The sequence below is a fragment of the Eutrema salsugineum genome, unplaced genomic scaffold, assembly GCF_000478725.1.
Source record: "Eutrema salsugineum unplaced genomic scaffold, Eutsalg1_0 scaffold_2, whole genome shotgun sequence".
In the NCBI taxonomy this organism is placed as follows: Eukaryota; Viridiplantae; Streptophyta; class Magnoliopsida; order Brassicales; family Brassicaceae; genus Eutrema; species Eutrema salsugineum.
In genome coordinates this window covers 17,592,545-17,611,630 of record NW_006256829.1, presented here as the reverse complement: position 1 = coordinate 17,611,630, position 19,086 = coordinate 17,592,545, and the positions used below count along the sequence as shown (strand labels likewise).

General features: G+C 39.4%; 2 non-coding genes and 1 pseudogene across 2 annotated transcripts; 1 reads left to right on the top strand and 2 right to left on the bottom strand.

Annotated features, from left to right (window-relative positions):
- Positions 1 to 2,084: 2,084 nt before the first annotated feature.
- LOC112086958 lies at positions 2,085 to 2,184 on the bottom strand (annotated as a pseudogene).
- A 13,988-nt stretch (positions 2,185 to 16,172) lies between these two features.
- On the bottom strand, positions 16,173 to 16,280 carry LOC112086948. The gene has a single exon (XR_002899801.1). It is a non-coding gene; the product is annotated as a small nucleolar RNA R71 (small nucleolar RNA).
- Positions 16,281 to 18,585: 2,305 nt separating this feature from the next.
- On the top strand, positions 18,586 to 18,692 carry LOC112086971. Its single transcript, XR_002899820.1, has one exon. It is a non-coding gene; the product is annotated as a small nucleolar RNA R71 (small nucleolar RNA).
- Positions 18,693 to 19,086: the final 394 nt, after the last annotated feature.

The window sequence follows — 19,086 nt, the reverse complement described above, 5'->3', positions numbered from 1 at the left end:
CCAAGATGTCCCATTGTTAACGCTGGATTTTGACTACTTTTATGGATCATTTTAATATCTTATGCAGGTGTATTAACTCTGTTTTCAATGGTTTTTAAGTGATTTTTATGTTTTAGAGTTTTAAAAGACTTTTTAGAAAACTTGAAGCAAAATAGTGCATTTTTCAGCAGAAGAACGATTTTAGATAAATTCATACCGTCAGAAGTATGGCACTCGATGAAGACCTTCTCACCATCCAATCATCTCCAAATTTTAAGACAACATAGAGAGAGAACCAGATTTCAAATGCATTTGGTTTTGAGACAATCCAACGGTTAGAACTTCAGATATTCTGAATGGACTAAAGACCGATGATGCAGTCTTGAAACAGAGCAATGGCCAGAGAAGCCACGATCGAGGCCAAACCATCATTCACTGCGGCCAGAGAAGCCGCAACAGCGGCTGACAAGTTTTCTCATCCCGAGAAGCCTGTTTCAAGCCCAAGTTAATCCCGTCACTTATTCTTTAAACCCTAGACGTTCCTGACGAACTAGAAGACTATATATATTCATTATAGGTCATTCTAATGACCAAGCCGTGGATATAGATCAGGGTAGAGAGCCGCACACCTTAAAGGTTTCCTTCTTTCAAATAAGAAGGAGTTGCCGAAAGGAGCCGTCATCGATCTCAGCCTTCATCAGGGTTCTTTGTTCTCTACTTTCTTTCTAATTTCCAGCAACCTTTAATAATTTTATGATGTTCTACTATGCTATGTTCAAGTAATCACTTTGTCGGGTTTAAGGGATTTTTCAAAGGGAATTCATGGATTGTTTACTAGTTTGTTAAATTAAGATTTATCTTTAGTTTTTTTTTCTAATTAAATTTGTGTTTCGTATTTGTGGCTTGGTCGATAACCTAGCTACTGTGATTAGGTTGGTTTACTCAACGTAAATGTTGTCGAGTCGATTAACCTTATTTAGATAAACAAATTCGTTTAGAAGACATGAGTCGATCTATTTTGTGAAGTTATCGAACTAAATTGTTTAAACATTTAGAGAATGAATGGGAGTTTAGTAATCTGAGTGGTTCGATTTTGTGATTAATACTACATGAGTAGGTTAGTCCTGGTTCGATTTCAAAAACGTACCTATAGAAAACTCTATATTTAATTATCTTGTTAGCTAGTCTATGAATCCCAACGAATTCCCTAACGCCCAACACCTTCTCGTATTGATTTGATCTTATTATTTACTTGTTTTTAAGTTTATTAGTTGTTATTTTCATCACTAGTCACAAACCCTAGATAAACACCTATTTTTTTTTACCTTAGCTAAATTCTCATCTCAAGTAAATTCGTAGTGCAGTTACTTGGTCTTCAGTGGATCAATCCCTAAGTACTACAATATACATCTGTGCGGTGCAGAAAACTAGGGTTAAAACCTGAGCACATAAAGTTTTTGGCGCCGTTGCCGGAGACTTTTAACGTTGCCTACGAGTTTCAGGTCAGAGTCGAGTCTAAGGTACGTTTCCTTGTTCATTTATTTCTGTTACTTCATAAAATTAAAAAAGAATATATATATATATATATATAATATAATATATATATATATATACATATAAATAATATTGAGATGGGCGAGAACAATAAACACTTTCTAGGTTTAGATAGGCTTAGAGACAACCACAACGCCCAACGAAAATTTGATGAGTACGTTCAGTTCCAAGACGCTCCTCGCTTAACTCTAGGAGACTATAACACTCCATATGCTTTCTATGAGAGTCATTTTTTGAATAGTCTAAAACCCATCAATATAGACTATAAGATTAGCCCGAAGCTCATAAAATTAGTTTAGCAGAACCTGTTCCATGGCGATACATCGGAGAGTCCCATGGATCATCTCGAAGATTTTGAAGAAATCTGCAGTACCAAACAATCAATCGAAGTTCCTGCAGATTACATAAAATGCAAGTTGTTTCCATTTTCTCTTTGTGATAAGGCACATGCATGGTTCCATTCTTTGTCCCCTGGTTCACTCGGATCATGGGATGAATGCAAGGGTGCGTTTCTTAATCACTTCTACACCACTTCTAGATTAAACTTCTTTAAAGACAAGATTTATAGGTTCCAACAAAAAAAGGTGAACTTTTTCATAAAGCTGGGGATCGTTATAAAGGATATATAAGAGAATGTTCTCACCATGTTTTTACGGAGACATGCATCTTGAACACCTTCTACGAAGGTCTTGAATGGAAATCCAAGTCACCTCTAAATGTGGCAAGCGATAGGAACTTCATGACAAGGACTAAGGAAGAATCTTACGTCTTGATTAATAATCTTGCTGCGAGGAGCATAAAAATTGTCCTGATTAAGAAAGACCATCATGTTCCACTTGTCATGATCATAAGGAGATTGAATAACTCACAGCCATGGTAAAATTGTTTCTAAAAAATCAGCAGCGTTCTGTTAATGTCTGTGAAGCAGTTAATGCAGCTAAGATTAATCATCAACTTGCAGCACAAAAGCACACCCATATATATCTCCAATCTGCCCCAAAATCATCCCCAACCCCTCAAGACAACAAGCTCGAGCTTTTGATGCAACCACTTATTAAGAAGCTGCAAAAATTAGCAGACGACGTGAATATGAAAGTGGACAGCCTATACAATGATCTTAATGGTAAATTTGAATCTCTTTCCATTCATGTTGATGGCATGGACGTGCAGCTATCAAAAACCACAGATGGTTCACAAGCCGCCGAAGTTATCGAGAGACGAATCACAGAGGTGCATGACAAGACAACTGCAACCTTGAGTTTAAGTTAGACAACATAAATGATCTTGGGTACAAGTTAGACATCATGTATGATCCCCTCAATAAGAACAGTGAGGAGTTACTTGAGAGGTTCACTAACCTTTCAACTCATGTTAATATGCTCGAGAAACAACGCGGAAAAATTGGAGAAAGTGTGAAGAAACAAGATGGTCTTCTTCCGGGAAAAACCATAGACAATTCAATGGGACGTTGCAATGTCATAGACACTGATGGTGAGAGAGAGGTCACACCTATTTCTAGCAATCAAGACACTAAAGTTGAATCTCTAGCATATCCCGAAGAGTATGATGTAATAGGCAAAGTTCCACACCTAAGGAAGCTTCATAAGATAAATGATTTGGTGAATTTTGTCTTCCCCTGTGTAATTGAAGGTCTGGAATTTATTGACTCTCTATGTGACACATGAGCAAATGTGAATGTGGTGTCTAAAGCAATTGCAAATGAGTTAGGGATTCGTGATACCAAACCTCCTCAACTTCCTGTTAATTTTCGAGACAATTCAAGCACGATTCCATATGGTTTCGTACAAGATCTGATGGTGCAAGTAGGAAGGCGTCTTGTTCCTGTTGATTTTCACGTTCTTGAAATGAAATAAAAATTTCTCCAAAGACATTAATACTTGGAAGTTCGTTCCGTGCAACCATGGGGACAGTTGTTGGTTATCCCAACCGAAGAGTTTGTTTTTCTAAAGTCAAAAAGAGAATCTTCTAACTCGTAGTCTGTAGTGGTGGAACCTTTTACTGTATAACCATCTACAAGGAAGAGAAGTTGATTTTAGACCCATGAGATAACAAGGAAATATCCCAACACATTTCTATAGAAGCCCCTTTAGTTGAGCCTAACAAAGTTGTCGAATCGAGAAAATCTAAGCACAAAGCAAGAAAATCTAAGCGCAAATCAAAGAAATCTAAGCGCAAAACTATCTCAGATGATGCAAGCTCGACATTGACTTTTCAGAACCTTATTGAAGACGTGGTGAAATATGGTAATGCTAAAGTACTCACGCTAGAGACACGTCCAATATCATCTCCAAAACCAATACCTTCCGAGCTTCATTGGTTTAGGCATATTGCAAACTACCTAGCAGCAGATGTCTTTCCGCCACAATTCTTTGGTTACAAGAAAAAGAAGTTCTTGCGTGATGTTAGAAGGTAATTTTGGGATGAACCATATCTTTATAAGAAATGTTGAAACAATTTGTGCCGAAGATGCATCCCTGAAGTAGAAGTTCCAGGAATTCTCTTTCATTGTCACAGGTCTAACTACCCCAGACACTTTGGTACTGCTAAGACTGTAGCTAATGTCTTACAAGCTGGTTTTTGGTGGCCTACCATGTTCAAGGACGCCCATAATTTCATATCTAAATGTGATGCTTGCCAAAGACAAGGGAACATCATCAAAGGAAACAAGATACCACAAATTTTCATTTAAGAAGTCGAAATTTTTGTTGTTTGGGGAATCGACTTTATGGGTCCTTTTCTTTCATCTTTTGGAAACAAGTACATCCTTGTTGCTGTTGATTATGTGTCTAAGTGGGCAGAAGCCATAGCTAGCCCCACAAATGACGCAATTGTAGTAATGAAGATGTTCAAGTCAACCATATTTCTAAGATTTGGTGTTCCGCAAATCGTCATCAGTGATGGTGGTTCTCACTCCATCAAAAAAGTGTTTGAGAATCTCTTGAAGAAAAATGGAGTGAAACATAAGGTAGTTACATGATAACACCATATTTTGATCACTTTTATGGATCGTTTTTAAATGCTTTTCTTATGCTTTTTATTTCTTATAAGTGTTTTTATTATGCTTTTCTAGTATGTGTAGTTTCAATACTTTTCAGGAAACTTAGAAAAAACCTTTGCAAAATGGATAGAAGACTAGATTTTTTAGCTCAAAGTCAAACTGTCAGCTGTTCACCCTCAAATGAAGATCTTCTCACCGTCTGATCTAGCTCAAATTTGGGATCTTAAAAGATGGAGCAGTTAACTTTCCAGCACACTTGACATCAGGACAATCCAACGGTTCAATCAAAAGTTACGTGAAGAGCAAGATGTCTAGTCAATCAGCCGGCTAGCCTTTCGGACCGCGGCCAACCCTTGGTTCCCCACGGTTGCCTACTTCCTGACCACAGAGAATCAACGTTCAGACCCAAGAAGCCCATTTTCAAGCCTGTTTGAATTCTCTCTTCAAGGAAACCCTTAGTGACGTCCAAAAATGACTTGAAGACTATAAATACATGTTTTAGGAATCCTAAACAATATCAACTCATTCTTTAGAGTTGTGTTAGTCGCTTGTTATATTTCTATCTCTTGAATCCTCTTTGTTTCTTTTCAATATGGATTTCTATTCAGTATTTCAGTACAATGTTTTTGATCATATATGTTCGATAAGGATTGCATGAGCTACTAAGCGAATCCTAGAACTTTTTCTTCTAAACTTAGTTTTAATGCATGGGAGTAGCGTCATGAACTATAATCTGATTTAGGTTCGTAGTGTTGCGAATGTTTTCATTAGGGGCCAGATCTTGTTAGAGAAGAGAAATTCTGCCATAGAAGTGGAAACCTACCCATGGGTGAGTTGTGAATGTAGATGAGTATAGTACAAGATTGCGTACACTCGCTTCTGTGGCCAGAGTGGAAACCTACTGGTCATGGCCGTTGGTGACAGTTGGTTATGATCACGACAATGACGTAGTCATACCTTCGAGCTCGAGTTCTAAAAGTAGCTAGGATCTTTTAAATTACTTTATAGCAATGTTTTGAATCGTTCATACCTTAAAGATATTTTCTCTGAAAACCAAACATCTCGTTTTTATAAGTTTACATCGATTTTTTTTTCAAGCTTTTCATACTAGGTCATTTTTCTATTCCCAGATGATTTTCCTAAGTCTTTAGAGGTCATTTTTCGTCTTTAATCGTTTCTTCCTTTTCCCGTTTAGTTTATGATTTACGTTTTTAGTGACACCCAAAAATCCCTTTGAATATCGATTAGTTCTAGACTTCCTTGCTTTAATCTCTTTCAAAGGTTTTTGCAGAAAACATCATCCTTCCCTGTGAATTCGATCCCTGAGTACTACAATCGATTAGTTGTGCACTTGCGGCTTTAGTTGATTCTTTTAGGGTAAAACTTGTTCCTGCACTCACACCACATCAAGTTTTTGGTGCTGTTGCCGGGAAAGGCAAGGATTTTCTCTTCTGCAAAACCCTAGAAAGGTTAGTAAATCGACTCTATGTTTTTGGTTCTCCTTGTTTCGTTTTTGGTTCTCTTTGTTTCAGGTTTTGAAGCAATGAACCTTATGGACCGAAATCACTACCATGAAGAAGATTTCGACAACACTCCTCAAGCCACCAGACGCAGAGAAGAGCAGTACGTTCGTGACTACTGCCTGATGGTTCGAGATTCTGATCTGAATCATTCACCATATGGAAGTTGCGCGACTCCTATGTATCGAGATGATCGTTTTTCATCTCCTATGGTCAACCCTAGACTATATGCTCATCGCCCACCTCATCAGATCCTTCAACAAGATGAGAACATACATATCAGTAACCGTTTGGAGTAGCTTGAAGCCACAATCAAGCAGTTTATCGATGTTGAAGCCGTCTCTAAAGCCACCTTTCATTAGAGAATTGATGGTATAACAACTCTTTTAGGCAAGAAGTTTGAAGACCTCTCTGCTCAAGTCAAATCAATAGATCAACGTGCAAACAATGATGCAGCCATCATTTCTATGAGATTTGACACCATGGAGGAAGATCAAGCCAAGCACACTTGTGAGCTTCGCAATGCTAAAGACAAGATCACAGACCTTGATTTCAAGCTCGATGATGTGGACAATGCCCTGAATAAAGCCAAGAACGAGTCTTATGACTTCATAGTCGAAGTTTCAGAGAAGGTATACAAGGTCATGGACAAAACCGAAGAGCTTGATTCAATCCTAGACAAAATTGTCTATGCTCTTGATGAAAATGAGAAAAAGGTTGAGAAAATTATGCAAGGACGTGAGGTACAAGATTCAGCACTTCACGATGAAAATCTTGACCTGGGAAAGGAATACACTAAGTTGAATACTCAGGAGATCATTCAGAAGACAAAGAAGCAAGCAAATCAAGCAACTCGGCTCGAAGGCACTTCCCCGCGGTCGCACCTCTTGTGATCATGGCCAATAGCCCTACACTCGCGGTCTTGCAAGCTCCAGCCATGGCCAACAGTAATCCCTCCACAGCCGTGTTACTTCTAACTGTGGCCAACCATCAGTCCGTCTCTCATTCATCCCCTTCGACTCATACAGGTCCCTGCTCATCTAATGTCCGATCTGGAGTGACTAGAACCCCTCTCTTTGAGCAAACAGTCTACTCTATCAGCTTTGAAGCAATACAAGATGAAGATGAGCTACTACCATACGACCTTAGCTTATGAAGATAAATACGAAGAACAGTACCTTGAAGGCAAAGATTATTGTTTGTTCATTGAAGGAGGCAAGCTAGACAACTCATTAGAACAAGACTCACCAATCTCGAGGGAGAGACTTATAGAGTTCAACAACTTTGTGAATACAATCTCTATCTATGAAGGTTTCGCTGATATTTGGAAGCTTGGCTGTTTGCAAGTCTTCTTTAGATATAGGAAAGAGACCAAATAGGATAATACGAACCTACTTTGGGAGAGCCAGACGTTTGTATTTTCCTAGAACTTCACCTGAGGCTGCTGTTTATTCAATCCATCTTCAAAGACCTGAAGAATGCAGCTACTATACCAACAATATCAGCGAAGAGAAGCTAGATGAGTTCAACAATGTGGTTCAAAGCTTACCTGAAGGAATCACCTTTGCCAGAGCTTGCAAAGACTACATGATCGGCTACTACTTCTGTGAAAACAAGGAATCTATTCCTGAGATAGAAGACTTGTTCATTCATGCCAAACAAGGAATACCTGTTCGAACACTGCACAAAATTGAAGACAAAGGTCAGTTTCTCATCTCTTGTTCTATCAGAGGTGAAAGATTTAACCATATTCTTTATGTTTCTTGAGCTTGTTTCAACATGATGTCTAAAGCGACTGCTTTGAGGCTTGGTATTAAGCAGCCTAGCTGATGAATCCAGTGCCACACCTAAAGGAGTAACTTGTACATTCCCTTGAGGATTGGAGATGGCATTGTACCTGTCGATTTTTACATTGTCAAGAAAAAAGATGATTAACATCCGATCATTCTTGGATGGTCCTTCCTAGCAACTGTCGGTGCAATCATGGATTAGCCAAACCGCAGGATTTAATTTGCTAATGTTGACAAGGAAAGTTTCTTTAACAGCAGATCAGGACAACGTCTTGCAACAGAGGTGTTTAAATCACAACTTTGGAGTGACGAAGAACCTACTAAGAAGAAAAAGGACATTTTAAAAAAGACTTGTCTTAGGACAAGGTCGTTATTGGATGATACAAGCACCAAGCTGTCAAGGACTTGTAGTATCTCAGAAGCAAAGCCTGGTCGATAGCCAAGGGGTTGATTCAGCGGATGAGCAACTCTAACCAATGAATCAGTTGATGAAAGTGAAAGGAATGGATGGGGGATTGATGTGTACCACACAAGTTGTGTAAGACTTGTGATAAAACACAAGTACTTTGATCTAGGAGGTACTGGTATCAACTAGAGAAAATGATTAAACAAGTTTCTCTCAAAGAAAACTGGTTTGAAGAAAGTTCGATTTTTATTGATCTCAAAAGGTGGAAAATTACAAGGCTGTAATAGGACCTTATATAATGATCCTAGCAGCTTAGACTCAATGAAATAAAGATACTAAAAAAAACATGAATTTTAAAAGTAAAGACTCAAAACAACATGACTTTTAAAAGTAAAGACTCAAAACAACAAGACTTGAAAATGTAATACTTAAGGAAATAAAAGACTACTAACTATAATTTCTCTGCACAAAACAAGGACAAGAAACTCGGTTAGTCAAAAGAATTAAACTGATTGATCACTTACCTTATGTGGTATCCAAGACTAATGCTTCTTTGACTGAGCTTGCATCTTCCCTCTTAAGTGTCTTGGTGCATTGTCGAGATGGTCAGCATGAAGACTTAGGCTTAATTTGGCAAAAGGGGCCAGACATCTTGAATCTTTGAAGCTGTGCCGTTTGCTAGCTCTTGGAATTCTTCAAGTAATCCGGACCAAGCTTGTTGCTGATGGGCTTCCTTAGGCGGCTCCTTTTCTTGGTCTTCTTGCGGCTTCACTTGATCCACTTGAGACATTGCTTGCATCATGCTCTGGTTATACTTGTGTTGGAGAATATTAGCTATTTGTCCTGTTATGGGGCCTTCATGAACAATTGGTACTTCCACATCTTGTAGTTGTGGCTCGGTTAAGTCTGGTTCAGCTTGAATGGCCTCATCATTCCCTCCCTCTGCAAGAAGTTTTGACCTCAAAACTGGATCATCTGCAAGATATGGAGCTAGATCAGATACATTGAAAGTGAAAGATATGTTAAACTCACCTGGTAGCTCGAGCTTGTAGGCATTGTTGTTGATCTTCTCTAGTATCTTGAAAGGTCCATCTCCTCTTGGTGCTAGCCTTGAACTCCTTTGGTTTGTAAATCTTTCATGTCTAATGTGCAGCCACACCCAATCTCCCGGTTCAAACACCACTTCTTTGTGTCCTTTATTGGCATGCTTCAGATATTGTTCAGTTCTCTTCTCCAAGTTCTCATTTGCCTTTTGATGTAGTTTCTTTATGAAATCAGCTCTTCTTTCTCCATCTAGGTTCACGGCTTCAGCAGGTGGTAATGGTGTGAATTTCATTGGGGGTCTTAGGATTGAATCCATAGACTATCTCAAATGGAGACATCTTTGTGCTGAGCTCTGTTGTAGGCAATCGATGAAGGGTATGCACTCCAACCAGTTTTTCATGTTTCTTTCAAGAGTGGTCCTTAACAATGTAGATAAGGTTCTGTTCACCACCTCAGTTTGGCCATCTGTTTGGGGGTGACAAGTAGTAGAGAACAAAAGCTTAGTTCCATGCTTCTTCCACAAGGTTCTCCAAAAGTGGCTCAAGAACTTGCTATCTTGGTCAGATACAATGGTTTTTGGCACTCCATGTAAGCTCACCACCTCTTTGAAGAAGAGATCCGCCGTTTGAGATGCATCATTAACCTTTGCACAAGGTATAAAATGTCCCATCTTGGAGAATCTGTCCACCACCATAAATATGGATTCTTTGTGCTTGATCTTTGGCAATCCGATCACAAAATCCATCGATATATCAACCCATGGTGCTGTAGGAATCGGTAATGGCAAGTACAAGCCGTGAGGGTGCAATCTAGACTTGGCTTTCTTGCAGATTACGCATCTTACACAATGAGCTTCTACAATCTTTTTCTGTGAGGCCAATAGAAGTGCTCTTTCACCATTGCAAGCGTCTTGTCTACTCCAAAGTGACCCATCAGTCTTCTTCCATGAGCTTCTCGGACAATAAGATCCCTAAGAGAACATTGTGGTATGCAAAGTCTCTTGTCTCGAAACATAAAACCTTCATAGATGTAGAATTTGCCATGAAATCCTTTGCTACACTCCTCAAAGCTCTCTCCTAGCTCTGGATCCTCTTTGTAAAGGTATTTGATGAACTCAAAACCCATAACTTTGGCCTCCATAGTTGCGATGAGTGCATGTCTTTGAGATAAAGAATCCGCCACTATGTTGTCTTTGCCCTTCTTGTACTTGATAATATAGGGAAAAGCCTCGATAAACTCCATCCATCTGGCATGCCTCATATTGAGGTGGATTTGTCCTCGAAGGTGCTTAAGTGTTTCATGGTCAGTGTGGACCACAAACTCTCTTGACATCAGATAATGCTGCCAAGTCTCCAAAGCTGTAACTAGAGCATATAACTCTTTGTCATATGTCGGATAGTTAACCGTAGCTGTTACTAGCTTCTCACTGAAAAACGCCACTGGTTTCCCTCCTTGTGTCAATACAACTCATATGCCAATGCCTGATGCATCACACTCCACTTCAAACGTTTTGTTGAAGTCTGGCGACACTAGAACCGGTGCATTGGTAAGCTTCTCCTTGAGAGTATCAAACGCCTTTTGTTGAGCTTCTCCCCCGGTAAAACCAATACTTTTCTTCACCACAGCTGTGAGAGGTGCGGCTATACTACTGAAATCCTTGACAAAGTGTCGATAGAAGCTTGCTAATCCGTGGAAGCTCCTCACTTGACTGATGTTTTTTGGGGCCGGCCAGTCCTTGATGGCTTTAATCTTCTCCTCATCAACCTGTAAATCCTACGAGCTCACAACAAAACCTAGGAAAACCAACTTATCAGTGCAGAATGCGCACTTTTTTAAGTTGTAAACTAAAATATCATCAAAATAAACAACAACAAACTTAGTGATGTATGCTCTAAGAACTTGGTTTATTATGCGCATAAAGGTACTTGGTGCATTGGTGAGGCCGAAGGGCATCACCATCCACTCATAGAGACCTTGTTTGGTCTTGAAGGCAGTCTTCCATTCGTCACTTTCTTTCATCCTTACTTGATGGTATCCACTCTTGAGATCGATCTTTGAGAACAAGGTGGCTCCACTAAGCTCATCAAGCATGTCATTGAGTCTTGGAATTGGGTGTCTATACTTGATGGTGATGTTGTTGATGGCTCGGCAATCTACACATATGCGCCAGGAGCCATATTTCTTTGGCACCAACAGGACAGGAACGGCACAAGGGCTGAGGCTCTCCCTCACATATCCTTTGTCTAACAGCTCCTTGACTTGCCTCTCCAACTCCTTAGACTCCTCAGAGCTCATTCGATAAGCCGGTTTTTTTGGTAAAACTGCTCCCGGTATGAAGTCTATTTGGTGCTCTATGCCTTGAATTGGTGAAAATCCTTCGGGCATTTCTTCAGGGAACACATCTTTAAACCTGTGAAGTAAATAAGTGATCTCCGGTGGTAGTTCAAGTTCGCCTAAACCTGCGCTCAAAAGCTCTTTAAAGATCATTAGTAGCATTGTGTGTTTAGCAGCAAAAACTTTTATTACATAACTAGGCTGAACAAGAAAATTTGATTTAGAGACACTTTCTTTTTCTTTTAGCATTTGCATTTGAAGATCATGCACTTGTGATGGTGTAAGAGGTGCTAGACTAACTTTTCTTTTATTATGCATAAGAGTGTACATATTAGACCTACCATCATGCTTAGTTTTTTTATCAAATTTCCATGACCTACCTAACAATAAATAACCAGCTTGCATAGGAACTACATTGCATATAACTTGATCTTGATATTTTCCTATGTTGAATGGAATGGTGACTTGATCGGTAATCTTAAGCTCTACCTTATCATCAAGCCATCTCAGCCTATAAATCTGTAGATGTTTAGTTCTCTCAAGGCGTAGCTTATTAACCATGGGAGCACTTGCAACATTAGTACAAGACCCACCATCAATAATAAGGTTACATACCTTCTCTTTTATAGGGCTGTGAAAGATGTTCTCTCTTTGTATGGTCTCGGTTGGCTCCACCATTACACTTAGTACACGTCTAGTGACAAGAAGCTCTCTTGTGTCTGGATAAGCTATGTCACCATACTCATCGTCTTGATTTTCTTGAACATCAGCTTCATCGTGTGACTCATAGTCTCCAGCCTCGGTCATGAGTGATAACACCGGATTTTGACCATTTTATGGATCTTTTTAATATCTTATGCAGGTGTTTTAACTCTGTTTTCAATGGTTTTTAAGTGATTTCTATGTTTTAGAGGTTTAAAAGACTTTTCAGGAAACTTGGACTAAAGATGTGCAATTTGGAACAAATGAGCAAATTTGGATAAATGCAGACCGTCAAAAGTATGGCACTCGATGAAGACCTTCTCACCGTCTGATCATCCCTAAAATTTGTGAAAACAGAGAGGAGATAACCAGCTTTCTAATGCAATTGGTTTGGAGACAATCCAACATCTTCAGATGCCGATTCACTAAAGACAGAAAATGCAGTCTCGAAAGAGAGCATAGGCCGCGACCGCGGCCAGACCATGATTCCACGCGGTCAGGACCACCGCGACCGCGGCCAGATATCGTTGACGTCCAAAAGTGACCTAATTCAACCCCAAGTTCAGCCCACTACTTATTCTTCAAACCCTAGACGTTTCCAACGAATTAGAAGGCTATATATACTCGTTTTAGGTCATTCTAATGACTAAGTCGTGGAGAGAGAGCAGAGAAAAGCCGCATAACTTCGGAGTTGCCGTCTTCGGGAGAAGAAGGAGTCGCCAAAGGAGCCATTATCGATCTCCATCTTCATCCTCGTTCTTCGTTCTTTACCTTTCTCTTATTTAATTTCCAGCAAACTACAATACTTTTGTGATGTTCTTATACACTATGATTGAATAATTCCTCTGTTGGGTTTTAAGGGATTTTTCAAAGGGATTCATAGATTGATTTCTGGTTTTTTAAATTAGGGTTTATCTTTAGAGTTCTTCGTCTAAATTTGAGTTTGGTTTATGTGATGTTGTGTGTGTTGAGGGTTGTCAAGTTTTACCCTAAATGAAATCAATAGCCGCACAGTTGATCGATTGTAGTACTTAGGGATCGAATCCACTGGGAAGGAGGATCTTTCATGCAAAAGCCTTTGAAAGAAATATAAAGTAAGGAAGTCTAGAACCATGCGAGTTTTGTGACGGTTTTGGTGGTGTGTTTAAAACGTAAAAACTAATCTTAAAGAGAAAATACGAGAATTAAAATGACTTAATAACTAAACTTAACGAAAACGACTAAAAACGAGAAAACGGCTAAACCTAATTGCTAAGTAAAAATCGATTGAAAGAGTAAAGATACTAGACTAAAGCTTGAATAAAAATCGGTGTAAATATATAAAAAGAAGGCGCTGGGGTTCAGAGAAGTTTTCTCAGGGGTATGAACGATTCAAAACATTGCTAGAGAGTAAATTTGATAAGATATTAACTTAAACTTTTCGAACTGGAGTCATGGACGTATGAATACGCCACTGTCGTGATCATAGACAACTATCTCTCTCAACCCTGACCAGTAGGTTTCCATTCTGGCCTTGGAAAAGAAGAGGTGCATTATGTTTAAGACTCGTCAGCATTCACAAATCGCCCATAGGTAGGTTTCCACTCCTATGTTTGTTTTGCTCTCCCAAACTAGATCTGACACCGGATGAACACTTTCGTGTCACCAAGCATCTGGATCAGATTGTAGTTCATGACGCTACTCTCATGCAGTAAAGTAAAAACGAATTTAGAAGAAAAAGTTCTAAGATTCGGCTCAATAGCTCATGGAATCCTCATCGAACCCATATATCCCCATCGAAAATCCCTTAGACCCAACAATAAAACTACTCAGACATGATAGAAGAAATCAAAAACATAGTATCAAAAAGTAGTACAGAAACCGAAATTGAAAAAAGAAAGAACAAGGTTTCAAGAGATAGATCTCTCTCTCCCTAAAACCTAAAAACAAAGCTTAAAGTAAAATTTCTGTAAAGTATTTCGTCTCTCTTCTTCTCTCTTTAAAAATGACCTAAATGATATGTATTTATAGTCTCCAATACTCTCTGGTGTCTAGGGTTCCGGAATTGAGGCTGGAAAAATGATACAGGCTTCAGAAATGGGCCTTCGAACTCGGAGTTAGCTGGCCGCGGTCGGGATGTGCGTGACCGCGGGGAATGGGTGGCTGGCCACGGTCGGGATGGTTGTGACCACGGGGAATGGCCTGTTGGTCGCGGGTGGAAACCCTTGCCGGCTGGTTTACAGGACATCTTGCTCTTTGCGTATCTTTTGATTGAACCGTTGGATTGCCAAGCTGTAAAGTGTGCTGGAAAGCTGATACTTCCATCTTTGAGATCTCGAAATTTGAGCTGGATCAGACGGTGAGAAGGCCTTCAATCGGGGGTGAACTTCTGACGGTTTGACTCTGACCTGAAATCTGTTCTTCTATCCATTTTGTTAAGCTTTTCCTTAAGTTACCTGAAAAGAGTCTTGGAACTACAAATACTAGAAAATATGATAAAAGTACTTAAAAGCAATTAAAAACATAGAAAAAAATATTTCAAAACGATCCATAAAAGTGGTCAAAATACAGTGTTATCATTATGGGGCTTGGATTGACCATCTAGCTACTGCGATTAGGTTGATTTACTCACCAAAAGTGTTGTCAAATCGATTAACCCTATATAGATGAACAATTTCTCTTAGACGGCAAGAGTTGATCTAAAGCGTTTTGTGAAATTATCAAACTAATTTGTCTAGACACTTAGAGAACTGAATGGGAGTTTAGTAAATCTGAATGAATTGATTTGTGATTAATACTACGTGAGTAGGTTAGTCTGGGTTTGATTTCAGGAACACATCTATAGAAAACTCTATGTTTAATTCTCTTGTTAGCTAGTCTATGATTCCCGGTGAATTCCCTAACGCCCAACACCTTCTCGTATTGATTTAGTCTTATTATTTACTTGTTTTTAAATTTATTATTTGCTATTTTTGTCACTATTCACCACCCCCAAACAAACACCCATATTTTCATCTTAGCTCAGTTCTCATCTTAAGTAAACTCGTATTGCAGTTACTTGGTCTTCAGTGGATCGACCCCTAAGTACTAACGTATATATGTGCGCTTCCAGAAAACTAGAGTTAAAACATGAGCACATCAAGTTTTTGGCGCCGTTGTCGGGGACCTTTAACCTTGCGTACGAGTTTCAGGTCTGGATCGAGTCTAAGGTACGTTCTCTAGTTCATTTTCTTTTAAATCTTATTCTATTATTTCATTAAAAACAATTATTATATATAAACTAAAAAAACGAAAAATATATATATATATAAATTAATTAATTAACTAAAAAAAACAAACCAACCGAAAAATTATATATATACATATAAATAATACTGAGATGGGCGAAAACAATAGACACTTGCAAAGTTTAGATAGGCTTAGAGATAACCACCACGTCCAGCAAAACGTTGATGAGCACGTTCGGTTCCACAACGCTCCTTGCTTAACTCTAAGAGATTATAACACTCCGTATGCTTTCTATGAGAACCGTTCTCTCATTAGTCTACAATCCATCAACGTAGACTGTGATATTAGCCCGAAGCTCATAAAATTGGTTAAGCAGAACCAGTTCCATGGCGATGCATCGGAGAACCCTATGGACCATCTCGAAGATTTTGAAGAAATCTGCAGCACCAAGCAATCGATCAGAATTCCTGCAGATTACATAAAGTGCAAGTTGTTTCCATTTCTCTTTGTGATAAGGCACGTGCATGGTTTAAGTCTTTGTCTCCTGGTTCACTCAGATCATGGGACAAATGCAAGGCTGCTTTTCTTAACCATTTCTACACCACCTCTAGATTAAAATTCTTTAGAGACAAGACTTATAGGTTCCAACAAAAAGGAGGCAAACCTTTTCATGAAGCTTGGGATCATTATAAAGGCTACATTAGGGAATGTCCTCACCACGGTTTTACAGAGACATGCATCTTGAACACTTTCTATGAAGGTCTTGAATGGACATCTAAGGCACCCCTAAATGTAGCAAGCGATGGAAACTTCATGACAAGGACTGTGGAAGAAGCTTACATCTTGATTAATAATCTTGCTGCAAGCAGCAGAAAAAATTGTCCAGATCAAGGAAGGACATTACGTTCTACTTCCCATGATAATAAGGAAATTGAAGAACTTAAAGGCATGGTGAAATTTTTTCTCAAAAATCATCAGCGTTCTGTAATGTCTGCGAAGCAGTTAATGCAGCTGAGATTAATCATCAACTTGGAGCACAAGATAACGCCCATATGAATCTCCAATCTGCTCCAAAATCATCCACAACCTCTCAAGACAACAAGCCCGAACTTATGGTGCAAACACTTCTTATGAAGCTGCATAGATTAGCAGACGATGTAGATATCAGAGTGGACAATCTTTGTGTTTTTGTTTTATAAAAATACCTGAAACTTAAAAGGAAAAGAAAACATAAATTGTAAAAGGAAAAGAAAGCTAATGTAAGAGTACCTAAATGGGTTGCCTCCCATTAAGCGTTTTTGTTTTAAGTTGTTTAGCTCGACGTAGGCTCGAAAGATCAGGCTGATTTAAATGGCACTCCACTTGATGTGCCTTTATCATTTCCGGTCGCTGGAGGTTTAACTTCTTCTCCTTGAGGCGCCATGTTCTTTCCTTTACTCTTGTTTCGGACTTTAACGTTGTTTAAAATCCTTTTTGTGTTCTCAATCAACTCCTGGATTTGGTCCTCACTAGTCTCTGTTGCATCTGGTGGAATGATGATCTTGATCTTTGCAAAAGCTCTTGGCTTCTCCTTTTCTTTCTCTTTTGGCCAGTTTCCTTTACTTGGAAAATCATCTAGGACACTCGGATAAAACTTCCTGCGATCTACATTGAGGAAAACAGCATGCCGGTTTGCGTAATCGATTACTGCTCCTACAGTAGCAAGAAATGGTCTCGCGAATATTAGTGGTCTCTCCTTGTCTTGATCCATTTTCAGAACTTGGAAATCTGCTGGAACAATCTTGTCCCCTACTAGAACTTGTAGATCATGAATCGCCCCTTCAATATCTTTTTAAGATGAATCTCCAAAGATAACCTTGAGCGTCGATGTCCCTAAGGTTTTTATGCCCAATTTTTCGGCAAATGTCTTTGACATGATGTTGACATTGGCTCCACACTCGCATAGACAGTCTGTGAACTTGATTCCTGAAATGAAAAATTGGAAAACAAAACGTCCTGGATCGTCGGTTTTTGTAAGCCTTTGGAACGGTGAACGTTGAGGTACCTTGAATGGTGGCTGCTTGGCATCAACATCCTTGTAAAGTGGTACAAAGATTGGGGTTTCTTCATCTTTTCCATCGGTTCTGGCTTCTTCTTCGGGCAGCGTGGTTATGGCATTGCAAAATCTTTTGGGGTTATCTTCAACTCTTCCAGGAAGAGCTCCACTTTGTCTCTTCATAGAGTCGGCTGTTTGGGCAACTTGTATGTCTAGCTTTTTGACGTGTGAAGACAAAGCTTCAAACTTCCCGTTCAGGTCATTGTACATGCAGTCAACCTTTACGTTCATGTCTTTAGATGCTTTCTCGTTTGTCATAACAAGTTGTTGGATGGACTGTTAAAGTCTTCCGATTTGCGAAGCTAGCTGGTTCGTTGTGACTCCTTGCTGTTGTACAAATTGATTATTAAAACCCGTACCTTGATAGGTATATGTCTGTCTCGGCTGATAAGCTCATGTTCCTCCGAAATTTTGACATTGGAACTTGTTTTGGAAGGATCTTTGCTGCGGTGGGTAGTGCTGATCTTGAGGATTCTCCACATTTGGGTTCCGGTAAGAGAGATTGTTGTAATTTGCATTCCGGAAGTTGTTGTTGAAGCCATTGTTGAAACGATTTGGATATGGTGCTTGTGCTCCTACATTGTTTACTTCTTCTTCTTGAAAGGCAGGATTAATGTGATCAATATCACCAGGTCCTTCGTCTTCTACGCCATTGTTGGTCTCACAAGCATGGATTGGGTGATTGTTGCTTTTCAAACGCTGACTCATCATGTTCTTCAATTCGGTTATCTCCTTGTTGTCTGTTCCGGTTTGCTTTTATCGAGCGATCGTATTCAGGACAATCATTGCTATTGGCTTGAGCCAAATTTTTGATGAGGGCTCTTCCTTGTGCTATCGTCTTTTGTCCAAAATCTCTATTGCTAGCTGTATCTACCGAAAGTTTGTATTTTGGTTGCAAACCTCGGTAAAATGTGCTCAGCAAGATTGATCCAGGAAATCCATGGTGAGGGAAGTCCCGTTCATACTCCGTAAAACGTTCCCAGGCTTCATAGAAAGGTTCAGTAGGTCAATTCTGAAAGCTTGGGATCTTGGTTCTCAGCAAGTTTGACCTTGCCTTAGTATAGAAGTGGTTCAGAAAAGCAGTTTACATTCTTCCCAATTAGAAATCGATCTTGCAGGCAAAGATTTCAACCAACGGGGAGCTTTATCTGTTAATGAAAAAGGGAACAACCTACACTTTAATAGTCTGCTGGAACTTGGTTTGTCCTCATCATGCTACAGATTTCTTCAAAGAGCTCGATATGGTCCATTGGATGTTCAGAAGGAACTCCATGGAATTGGTTTTGTTTCACCAAAGAGATGATTTGAGGCTTGACTTCAAACTCATTCCGATTCGGAAATGGTACAAGAATCGCGGATCGGTTCTGAAACTTCTGAGTAGGGGCATCGAAATCAGCTATGCGATGGTTCCTGGCTTGTCTTCGGTATTGATTTGC